The sequence below is a fragment of the Protopterus annectens genome, chromosome 11.part0 (assembly GCF_019279795.1).
Source record: "Protopterus annectens isolate FY-2018-M chromosome 11.part0, PAN1.0, whole genome shotgun sequence".
NCBI lineage: Eukaryota > Metazoa > Chordata > Ceratodontiformes > Protopteridae > Protopterus > Protopterus annectens.
In genome coordinates, this window is record NC_056745.1 from 247,748,121 (window position 1) to 247,760,982 (window position 12,862).

Here is a 12,862-nt window from a genome sequence, read left to right on the forward strand (position 1 = left end):
TGAATCGGGTTTGATGCGAGGAAGTGCAAAGTACTTCACCTGCACTTTAGTAATCACAAGTTTGGAACACCAGCTGGGATAAGGGACCCTAAAAAGTGTACTGATACCTTTGTGTGGTAATAACAACCCAACTGACATATCAGGTTGAAAAAAAAAAAAAAAACAATGTTGTTAAGGCCCATAAGCCAATAGCAAATTTAGGGTAATAGACTGCTGGAGCATAAAATTTATATTACTCTCTATAGATCACTTTTAAAGCTCTAGATAGAGTTCAGTGTTTATTTGTAGCGCCTATGCAGGGATAAGGTTATTTTCCTCATCAAGAAGATATGAAAGTGCACCAGGATAAGCATGAAATTGTGAACAAGAGAGGTTATGGTATCTAAAGCTATTGGCACTGAGGAGTAGACATATCAGACAAGAATGAGCGAACATGCTATGAGTGCAGATGACAGAGGGGGACGAAGGAGAAGAATGCAGTTCAGTGGGGAAGATGGAAAAGAGACGATAGGTGAGCCTAGCAAATTTAGAGTACACTGTTCAGCCTAGACATAAGAAAGTATTTTTTCAAACAAAAAAGTATTGGATAGATGGAGCAGGTTACTTACATGAGTGGAAAGTGGAATGTAAGATCAAAGAATCCTTTGTAGAAGGCCCGGAAGTGACCATATGTTACCAAATAGGGTAAAGGGGGGATATCTGAAAATATTAGCTACACAAATAAGACAGACTAGAGAGACAACTTATTTTTTATGTCACCATTACTGCATAATGAACTGTAAAGTAACCTACCATTTATTGGCAAGGTTTTTAAATGATTAAAAACCTCCCTAATAATAATGAGAAAAGTTTCAGGAACTGCCATATTACTGATTTTGCTTTTGGTTGGGTGGTTACTTTTCTCCTTGTGGCAAGAGATGACAATTTTTTTGCTCCATTTGGGTTCTCCTTGATCACTTTGCAGCATATGACACTATGCACCATTTAGTCATAACAGAGTGACCATGGTCTCACTCTGGCTCGTCCCCCACCATTCTGACTTAGCTTGCCTCTTGCTTCTCAGGGTGCAAGATGAAGGTCATCTTGTTTTTTTTTTTCTTACATATGTTTTCCGTATAATACAAAGTTCTGCAGGACTCTTTGTTCAAAGAAGCCATTTAAATAAGAGTTTTAAGTTATCACTGTGATGCAGGTGATACCAGTCTTTATCTCTCCTTCCCTTGGGAATGTACATCTGCTCTTGATTCCTTTGAATGAAGTCACAACACCATCCCTTTCCAGAAAAGGACTGGATGACTGAAGCTTAATCCAATCATAACTGAAGCAATGTCCTTTCACGGGAACAGCATGAGAAGAGATACACCAAATAAAGAACAGTTTGCAACATTAGAACTCAAAAAATCAGTGCATCAATACTAATAATTCAAATTAAGATAACATTTCAGAATCAAGTACTATGATTAGTGTAGATTCAATCAGTACACAGTACTCTAATTGTAGGTTTCTAAAAGCCTGAATTGAGTGCTGTGGTACAAAGTCATCTACCAACAATGCATTCCACTAGAAGTATTTTTTCAGTATCTGTATGCTTTTAATAGTGGTAACCATAAATGTAAAGCAAATTATACATTTATTCAGTTTATGCATTTCTGTATTCAAAAATGATATCAAACCATCTCATATTTTTTGACAGTGTCATCACGGGAGAGTAATGTAAGAATACATGATGGCATATATCTGAAGTGTTATAAAGTTTCTGCATTTGGACACACACACACACACAGGAAGGTAATACATGAAATGCAGGATCTAAGCATACAGGAACATGCAATGAAATGAATGGGAAACTTGGTGGAAAGGTAAACATTTACAATATAGATAATAAATATTGCTTATGCTTGAGGAAGGAGCTCAGAGTTTAAGACAGCAAGATGAAAGATTTTAAACCTCTCTGTAGTGATAAATAAACTTTCTTGTAAAAGGAAGCCAAGGATTTAAAAATAAAGGAAAATGCCTGATTGACATGAAATCCATGAAAGGCACAGTGGTAGGAAAACAAATATTTCACATAGTGAGCAAAATGGTATAGATGTTAAAAAGAAGACAAATAAATCCAAAGGATCTTCCACCAAGGTTACTAATGAAGGTCACTGTGGATTTATGGCTGACCAGGCACTCAGATATTCTGTTACATGGGTCCACAGCTCTTTCCATGAAAAAAAATTCTTTCTCAGGTCCATCTGAATTGAATAGTCCAGCTATAGCTGTTGGCTAGTCTTGCACTTTGTCCTGAATCAGTTCTATGCCACTGGTTTTCAAAACAAGCTCTTGTGCACCTGTATCACATCTCATCTCACGCTGTCGCTCTTTCTCTCACTCACTATCTCTGTTAGTGTGTAATGAATACAAGTTCAGTAATGTCACTCACTATCTCTGTTAGTGTGTAACGAATACAAGTTCAGTAATGTCAGTCACTATCTCTGTTAGTGTGTAATGAATACAAGTTCAGTAATGTCAGTCACTATCTCTGTTAGTGTGTAATGAATACAAGTTCAGTAATGTCAGTCACTATCTCTGTTAGTGTGTAATGAATACAAGTTCAGTAATGTCACTCACTATCTCTGTTAGTGTGTAATGAATACAAGTTCAGTAATGTCAGTCACTATCTCTGTTAGTGTGTAATGAATACAAGTTCAGTAATGTCAGTCACTATCTCTGTTAGTGTGTAATGAATACAAGTTCAGTAATGTCACTCACTATCTCTGTTAGTGTGTAATGAATACAAGTTCAGTAATGTCAGTCACTATCTCTGTTAGTGTGTAATGAATACAAGTTCAGTAATGTCACTCACTATCTCTGTTAGTGTGTAATGAATACAAGTTCAGTAATGTCACTCACTATCTCTGTTAGTGTGTAATGAATACAAGTTCAGTAATGTCACTCACTATCTCTGTTAGTGTGTAATGAATACAAGTTCAGTAATGTCAGTCACTATCTCTGTTAGTGTGTAATGAATACAAGTTCAGTAATGTCAGTCACTATCTCTGTTAGTGTGTAATGAATACAAGTTCAGTAATGTCAGTCACTATCTCTGTTAGTGTGTAATGAATACAAGTTCAGTAATGTCAGTCACTATCTCTGTGTGTAATGAATACAAGTTCAGTAATGTCAGTCATGTTAGTGAGTAATGAATACAAGTTCAGTAATGTCAGTCACTATCTCTGTTAGTGTGTAATGAATACAAGTTCAGTAATGTCAGTCACTATCTCTGTTAGTGTGTAATGAATACAAGTTCAGTAATGTCAGTCACTATCTCTGTTAGTGTGTAATGAATACAAGTTCAGTAATGTCAGTCACTATCTCTGTTAGTGTGTAATGAATACAAGTTCAGTAATGTCAGTCACTATCTCTGTTAGTGTGTAATGAATACAAGTTCAGTAATGTCAGTCACTATCTCTGTTAGTGTGTAATGAATACAAGTTCAGTAATGTCAGTCACTATCTCTGTTAGTGTGTAATGAATACAAGTTCAGTAATGTCAGTCACTATCTCTGTTAGTGTAATGAATACAAGTTCAGTAATGTCAGTCACTATCTCTGTTAGTGTGTAATGAATACAAGTTCAGTAATGTCAGTCACTATCTCTGTTAGTGTGTAATGAATACAAGTTCAGTAATGTCAGTCACTATCTCTGTTAGTGTGTAATGAATACAAGTTCAGTAATGTCAGTCACTATCTCTGTTAGTGTGTAATGAATACAAGTTCAGTAATGTCAGTCACTATCTCTGTTAGTGTGTAATGAATACAAGTTCAGTAATGTCACTCACTATCTCTGTTAGTGTGTAATGAATACAAGTTCAGTAATGTCAGTCACTATCTCTGTTAGTGTGTAATGAATACAAGTTCAGTAATGTCACTCACTATCTCTGTTAGTGTGTAATGAATACAAGTTCAGTAATGTCACTCACTATCTCTGTTAGTGTGTAATGAATACAAGTTCAGTAATGTCACTCACTATCTCTGTTAGTGTGTAATGAATACAAGTTCAGTAATGTCACTCACTATCTCTGTTAGTGTGTAATGAATACAAGTTCAGTAATGTCACTCACTATCTCTGTTAGTGTGTAATGAATACAAGTTCAGTAATGTCACTCACTATCTCTGTTAGTGTGTAATGAATACAAGTTCAGTAATGTCACTCACTATCTCTGTTAGTGTGTAATGAATACAAGTTCAGTAATGTCAGTCACTATCTCTGTTAGTGTGTAATGAATACAAGTTCAGTAATGTCACTCACTATCTCTGTTAGTGTGTAATGAATACAAGTTCAGTAATGTCACTCACTATCTCTGTTAGTGTGTAATGAATACAAGTTCAGTAATGTCACTCACTATCTCTGTTAGTGTGTAATGAATACAAGTTCAGTAATGTCACTCACTATCTCTGTTAGTGTGTAATGAATACAAGTTCAGTAATGTCACTCACTATCTCTGTTAGTGTGTAATGAATACAAGTTCAGTAATGTCACTCACTATCTCTGTTAGTGTGTAATGAATACAAGTTCAGTAATGTCAGTCACTATCTCTGTTAGTGTGTAATGAATACAAGTTCAGTAATGTCAGTCACTATCTCTGTTAGTGTGTAATGAATACAAGTTCAGTAATGTCACTCACTATCTCTGTTAGTGTGTAATGAATACAAGTTCAGTAATGTCAGTCACTATCTCTGTTAGTGTGTAATGAATACAAGTTCAGTAATGTCAGTCACTATCTCTGTTAGTGTGTAATGAATACAAGTTCAGTAATGTCAGTCACTATCTCTGTTAGTGTGTAATGAATACAAGTTCAGTAATGTCAGTCACTATCTCTGTTAGTGTGTAATGAATACAAGTTCAGTAATGTCAGTCACTATCTCTGTTAGTGTGTAATGAATACAAGTTCAGTAATGTCAGTCACTATCTCTGTTAGTGTGTAATGAATACAAGTTCAGTAATGTCACTCACTATCTCTGTTAGTGTGTAATGAATACAAGTTCAGTAATGTCACTCACTATCTCTGTTAGTGTGTAATGAATACAAGTTCAGTAATGTCACTCACTATCTCTGTTAGTGTGTAATGAATACAAGTTCAGTAATGTCACTCACTATCTCTGTTAGTGTGTAATGAATACAAGTTCAGTAATGTCAGTCACTATCTCTGTTAGTGTGTAATGAATACAAGTTCAGTAATGTCACTCACTATCTCTGTTAGTGTGTAATGAATACAAGTTCAGTAATGTCAGTCACTATCTCTGTTAGTGTGTAATGAATACAAGTTCAGTAATGTCACTCACTATCTCTGTTAGTGTGTAATGAATACAAGTTCAGTAATGTCACTCACTATCTCTGTTAGTGTGTAATGAATACAAGTTCAGTAATGTCAGTCACTATCTCTGTTAGTGTGTAATGAATACAAGTTCAGTAATGTCACTCACTATCTCTGTTAGTGTGTAATGAATACAAGTTCAGTAATGTCAGTCACTATCTCTGTTAGTGTGTAATGAATACAAGTTCAGTAATGTCACTCACTATCTCTGTTAGTGTGTAATGAATACAAGTTCAGTAATGTCAGTCACTATCTCTGTTAGTGTGTAATGAATACAAGTTCAGTAATGTCACTCACTATCTCTGTTAGTGTGTAATGAATACAAGTTCAGTAATGTCACTCACTATCTCTGTTAGTGTGTAATGAATACAAGTTCAGTAATGTCAGTCACTATCTCTGTTAGTGTGTAATGAATACAAGTTCAGTAATGTCAGTCACTATCTCTGTTAGTGTGTAATGAATACAAGTTCAGTAATGTCACTCACTATCTCTGTTAGTGTGTAATGAATACAAGTTCAGTAATGTCAGTCACTATCTCTGTTAGTGTGTAATGAATACAAGTTCAGTAATGTCAGTCACTATCTCTGTTAGTGTGTAATGAATACAAGTTCAGTAATGTCACTCACTATCTCTGTTAGTGTGTAATGAATACAAGTTCAGTAATGTCACTCACTATCTCTGTTAGTGTGTAATGAATACAAGTTCAGTAATGTCACTCACTATCTCTGTTAGTGTGTAATGAATACAAGTTCAGTAATGTCACTCACTATCTCTGTTAGTGTGTAATGAATACAAGTTCAGTAATGTCAGTCACTATCTCTGTTAGTGTGTAATGAATACAAGTTCAGTAATGTCAGTCACTATCTCTGTTAGTGTGTAATGAATACAAGTTCAGTAATGTCAGTCACTATCTCTGTTAGTGTGTAATGAATACAAGTTCAGTAATGTCAGTCACTATCTCTGTTAGTGTGTAATGAATACAAGTTCAGTAATGTCACTCACTATCTCTGTTAGTGTGTAATGAATACAAGTTCAGTAATGTCAGTCACTATCTCTGTTAGTGTGTAATGAATACAAGTTCAGTAATGTCACTCACTATCTCTGTTAGTGTGTAATGAATACAAGTTCAGTAATGTCAGTCACTATCTCTGTTAGTGTGTAATGAATACAAGTTCAGTAATGTCAGTCACTATCTCTGTTAGTGTGTAATGAATACAAGTTCAGTAATGTCACTCACTATCTCTGTTAGTGTGTAATGAATACAAGTTCAGTAATGTCAGTCACTATCTCTGTTAGTGTGTAATGAATACAAGTTCAGTAATGTCACTCACTATCTCTGTTAGTGTGTAATGAATACAAGTTCAGTAATGTCAGTCACTATCTCTGTTAGTGTGTAATGAATACAAGTTCAGTAATGTCACTCACTATCTCTGTTAGTGTGTAATGAATACAAGTTCAGTAATGTCACTCACTATCTCTGTTAGTGTGTAATGAATACAAGTTCAGTAATGTCAGTCACTATCTCTGTTAGTGTGTAATGAATACAAGTTCAGTAATGTCACTCACTATCTCTGTTAGTGTGTAATGAATACAAGTTCAGTAATGTCACTCACTATCTCTGTTAGTGTGTAATGAATACAAGTTCAGTAATGTCAGTCACTATCTCTGTTAGTGTGTAATGAATACAAGTTCAGTAATGTCAGTCACTATCTCTGTTAGTGTGTAATGAATACAAGTTCAGTAATGTCAGTCACTATCTCTGTTAGTGTGTAATGAATACAAGTTCAGTAATGTCAGTCACTATCTCTGTTAGTGTGTAATGAATACAAGTTCAGTAATGTCAGTCACTATCTCTGTTAGTGTGTAATGAATACAAGTTCAGTAATGTCACTCACTATCTCTGTTAGTGTGTAATGAATACAAGTTCAGTAATGTCACTCACTATCTCTGTTAGTGTGTAATGAATACAAGTTCAGTAATGTCAGTCACTATCTCTGTTAGTGTGTAATGAATACAAGTTCAGTAATGTCACTCACTATCTCTGTTAGTGTGTAATGAATACAAGTTCAGTAATGTCACTCACTATCTCTGTTAGTGTGTAATGAATACAAGTTCAGTAATGTCACTCACTATCTCTGTTAGTGTGTAATGAATACAAGTTCAGTAATGTCAGTCACTATCTCTGTTAGTGTGTAATGAATACAAGTTCAGTAATGTCAGTCACTATCTCTGTTAGTGTGTAATGAATACAAGTTCAGTAATGTCACTCACTATCTCTGTTAGTGTGTAATGAATACAAGTTCAGTAATGTCAGTCACTATCTCTGTTAGTGTGTAATGAATACAAGTTCAGTAATGTCAGTCACTATCTCTGTTAGTGTGTAATGAATACAAGTTCAGTAATGTCAGTCACTATCTCTGTTAGTGTGTAATGAATACAAGTTCAGTAATGTCAGTCACTATCTCTGTTAGTGTGTAATGAATACAAGTTCAGTAATGTCACTCACTATCTCTGTTAGTGTGTAATGAATACAAGTTCAGTAATGTCAGTCACTATCTCTGTTAGTGTGTAATGAATACAAGTTCAGTAATGTCACTCACTATCTCTGTTAGTGTGTAATGAATACAAGTTCAGTAATGTCACTCACTATCTCTGTTAGTGTGTAATGAATACAAGTTCAGTAATGTCAGTCACTATCTCTGTTAGTGTGTAATGAATACAAGTTCAGTAATGTCACTCACTATCTCTGTTAGTGTGTAATGAATACAAGTTCAGTAATGTCACTCACTATCTCTGTTAGTGTGTAATGAATACAAGTTCAGTAATGTCACTCACTATCTCTGTTAGTGTGTAATGAATACAAGTTCAGTAATGTCACTCACTATCTCTGTTAGTGTGTAATGAATACAAGTTCAGTAATGTCAGTCACTATCTCTGTTAGTGTGTAATGAATACAAGTTCAGTAATGTCACTCACTATCTCTGTTAGTGTGTAATGAATACAAGTTCAGTAATGTCAGTCACTATCTCTGTTAGTGTGTAATGAATACAAGTTCAGTAATGTCACTCACTATCTCTGTTAGTGTGTAATGAATACAAGTTCAGTAATGTCAGTCACTATCTCTGTTAGTGTGTAATGAATACAAGTTCAGTAATGTCACTCACTATCTCTGTTAGTGTGTAATGAATACAAGTTCAGTAATGTCAGTCACTATCTCTGTTAGTGTGTAATGAATACAAGTTCAGTAATGTCAGTCACTATCTCTGTTAGTGTGTAATGAATACAAGTTCAGTAATGTCAGTCACTATCTCTGTTAGTGTGTAATGAATACAAGTTCAGTAATGTCAGTCACTATCTCTGTTAGTGTGTAATGAATACAAGTTCAGTAATGTCAGTCACTATCTCTGTTAGTGTGTAATGAATACAAGTTCAGTAATGTCAGTCACTATCTCTGTTAGTGTGTAATGAATACAAGTTCAGTAATGTCAGTCACTATCTCTGTTAGTGTGTAATGAATACAAGTTCAGTAATGTCAGTCACTATCTCTGTTAGTGTGTAATGAATACAAGTTCAGTAATGTCAGTCACTATCTCTGTTAGTGTGTAATGAATACAAGTTCAGTAATGTCAGTCACTATCTCTGTTAGTGTGTAATGAATACAAGTTCAGTAATGTCACTCACTATCTCTGTTAGTGTGTAATGAATACAAGTTCAGTAATGTCAGTCACTATCTCTGTTAGTGTGTAATGAATACAAGTTCAGTAATGTCAGTCACTATCTCTGTTAGTGTGTAATGAATACAAGTTCAGTAATGTCAGTCACTATCTCTGTTAGTGTGTAATGAATACAAGTTCAGTAATGTCAGTCACTATCTCTGTTAGTGTGTAATGAATACAAGTTCAGTAATGTCACTCACTATCTCTGTTAGTGTGTAATGAATACAAGTTCAGTAATGTCAGTCACTTTTTTCCTCCTTTCCTCCCATTACTCTGATGACAACTTTGGCTTTCATCTGTATGTTTTTTTCACTGTTTCATGGGCTTTTTCTCCAAGCTGATACAAGGAATTATGGTCCACTGGGTTATGCACCTCTTTTATATCCTCCGATTGGATATCACAATCACTTATCTGTCAGAAATGCGATAATTCTGATGAATTTCAGTTTGCAGTGTTATCTGAAAACGTTTTGACAATGTAGCTATGTACTATATATTTATCTTTATGTCTACACACACACACACACACACACACACACACACACACACACACACACACACACACACACACACACACACACACACACACACACGCGCGCGCACTCATACATTTATACCAGACACTAAAAAGTACCAAAACAAAGTATACCCCTCACTGGTGAGATCAGATCACAAACTAATCTCGCTGGAGGTCCTCATCCCACCCCCACCTGAAATAAAAAAGACCACAGTAAAGAACTTCTCGAAAGCCAACTTCACACTTCTAAAGACTAGTGTGGTCTCCTTTAAGGCCCCCGAGCCGGCGGAAAACAGTACTCAAGCCACTGAATCCCTTACAAATGCCTTCTACCAACACCTGCAGGACTGCATGTATAAGGCAATCCCAAGCAAAACAAAGACTCTTTGTACCAAAGGCAAGTGTCCAGTCTGGTGGACCCCAGCCATAAACAAACTCTACAACAAAAGGAGGAAGCTACTACAAGATAGAGCAAAATCCTTAAAAGGTAAGACACCCTTGATCACTATAAGTAAAAAACTAAGAGCTCTCATAAAATCATCCAAAGCAAATTTTGAGAGAAAAATAGCTAAAGACTCAAAAGACAATCATAAGGCCTTCTTTAGCTATGTTAGAAACCTAGAAGGAAACTCCCAGATATGCTCAGAACTAGTTCAAAATGATGTGAAGATTACTGATCCTACAGACATTGCCAACATACTGGCTGACAGGTTCAGTGTAAACTTCTCCCCCCCTCCCCCCCAAAAGGAGAGATATCTATACCAAACGATTGTAGCCCCCCAAACATCTCCAACGCCCAAGTGAGAACTGCTCTCTCCAAAGCAAAAAACACAGCATCCATGGGACCTGATGGTGTCCCCGGCTGTGTGCTCCACAAACTCAATGATGAATTAAACCCACAGCTAGGACAGCTGTTTAATCAAAGTCTTACCTCTGGATACGCACTCCAGGAGTGGCGCACTGCAACTGTGGTCCCACTTCACAAAGGCGGTGCCTCCACCGACCCTGGAAATTACCGGCCCATTAGCTTGACAAGCCTTATCTGCAAAGCCATGGAGAGGATCATAATGGACCTCATAAATAAAGACATAGGGAATTTGCAGACTTTGGATCCAACCCAGTTTGGCTTTGTCAAAGGCAGATCATGCCTTTTAAACTTGGTTGACTTTTGAAACAGTCACCAAAGCCATTGATGAGGGAAAGGCAGTCCATACAGCCTACCTCGATCTGGCGAAGGCCTTCGATACAATACCCCACTCGGGTATCATTGAAAAACTCATCAGCTTAAATGTTAACCCATACATCACAAGATGGGTTGCAAACTGGCTGAGTGACAGAACCCACAGGGTCAGAGTTGCTGGCGCCATGTCAGACTCAAAGCCTGTCACAAGTGGTGTCCCACAGGGCTCAGTCCTGGGCCCACTCTTGTTTGGCATCTACTTTTCCAAAGTACAAGCAAACACAGGAGGGTTATGGCTGACAAAGTTTGCAGATGACTGCAAACTGGGCCATAGTAGAAAACACATCTGACACAGATATCCTTCAGAAGGGTCTCACAGAAGCGGATAACTGGTGCCAGAGCCATGGCCTAAAGTTAAATGCCAAAAATGCATAGTCATACCCTTCAGGAAAAACAAGGTTACCCCTAGCTACCAAATAGGTGGCAATCCACTGAGCACAGAAGAAGTTATCAGGGACCTGGGGACCCAGGTTGATAGTAGTCTGTCATTCGACACCCATGTAGCTAAAGTAGTTAGGAAGACCTTCTACATTGCCCACCTTATCATGAAGGGATTCTCATCTAGATCAAGGGAGGTCATAGTCTCCCTTTACTCATCACTCATCAGACCAATGATTGAGTACAATGCCCCATTCGGAATGTATCTGACCCGACACTTGCAGCAGCTGGAGAGGCCACAAAAGTTCCTCACCAAAAGGATAAAGGGTCTCAAAAATCTGTCCTATGCTGCCCGACTGAAAGAACTCCAGCTCTATTCAGTCGCCACGCTTGCTCAGAGGTGACCTTTGCCTAACATACAAGGCCATGTCAAACCCAGATTTGATGAATATGCTTCACCTCAAAAAATCTAGATCCATCAGAGCCACAAGGGCGGGAGACTTAAACCTCGACACGGCTATTAATAGGACGTGCTGGAGGGATAGATTCATCACCCAAAGACTCCTTATGCTGTGGAACAAAATCCCGGTATATGTGAGGCAGAGCACCTCGCTGGCCTTGTTCAAGAGAAATCTTGACCAATGGATGGGAGATCGCAGATATACCCCAGGGATTACCTCAGTGTCACTGCTCGACAGAGGCACAGCAAAATAATGGGTATAGTTCCCCATACTAAAGGGGTGGTGTAAGCCACAAAACGATGGGTTAGGCTTGTAAATGCCCTCGGGCAGATAGCCTAGTATGAACCTATGAACCTATGAACCTATGATACAGATATGAACCGTCTAGTTTAAATAGACATTTAAGTGTCATGTGAAGGTTACAACTCTTGATAAGCAGTGCTGATAGACAGGGCTTCTTTGCTAGGTGAGACATACATATCTGAAGCAGAAGCCACATCTGAGGCAGTTTACATGCATTGATAAAAATCATTGCCATATACCCTCCAAACAATAAATAATCCACTAACATGCAACCTGGAATGTAAAAATGAATGTTTCACAAGCAGAAAAAAATGTAAATTTATCTGAATTAGCCAGAGAATTCTAAATCACAAATATAAAAAAGTATGTGCACCTTGTGGAACGAATGCCAGCCCAACCACTGCAGGATGCCAAATTCCAGTACATCTGTGGAATCACTACCTAGTCATTTAAGATTTTTAAACAAAACTATCAGTTTGCAAGGGCTATAGTTGCAGTGCCAGACTTTAAATGCCAAGTGCAGTTAAATAATACATCTTCACCCTGACATGTAATCTTTAGCCCCACGTGGCTCATTTCTGATAACCTGTGTCCTTTTGATTATTTCTGTTTTTGTTCATCCAGTGATAACCACAAATTATTATCCTCTAGGCTAAATTGTTGCTAATTACAACAACACTTAGTCAGTAGTTTTGCATTCAGATCTTTACCTTTAACTTGCTTCATGTCTACTGTAATTATAGCCCTGTTGTTGTTAATCCCTAAAACAGATCCATCTATGTCATTAAAATAAAACTCATGTTGTTGGTAGCCATACATGAATTTAGTCTTAGTGTTACTGAAAGCAATGCATAGCATGGAAAAAAAAAAAATCAATCACTGATAA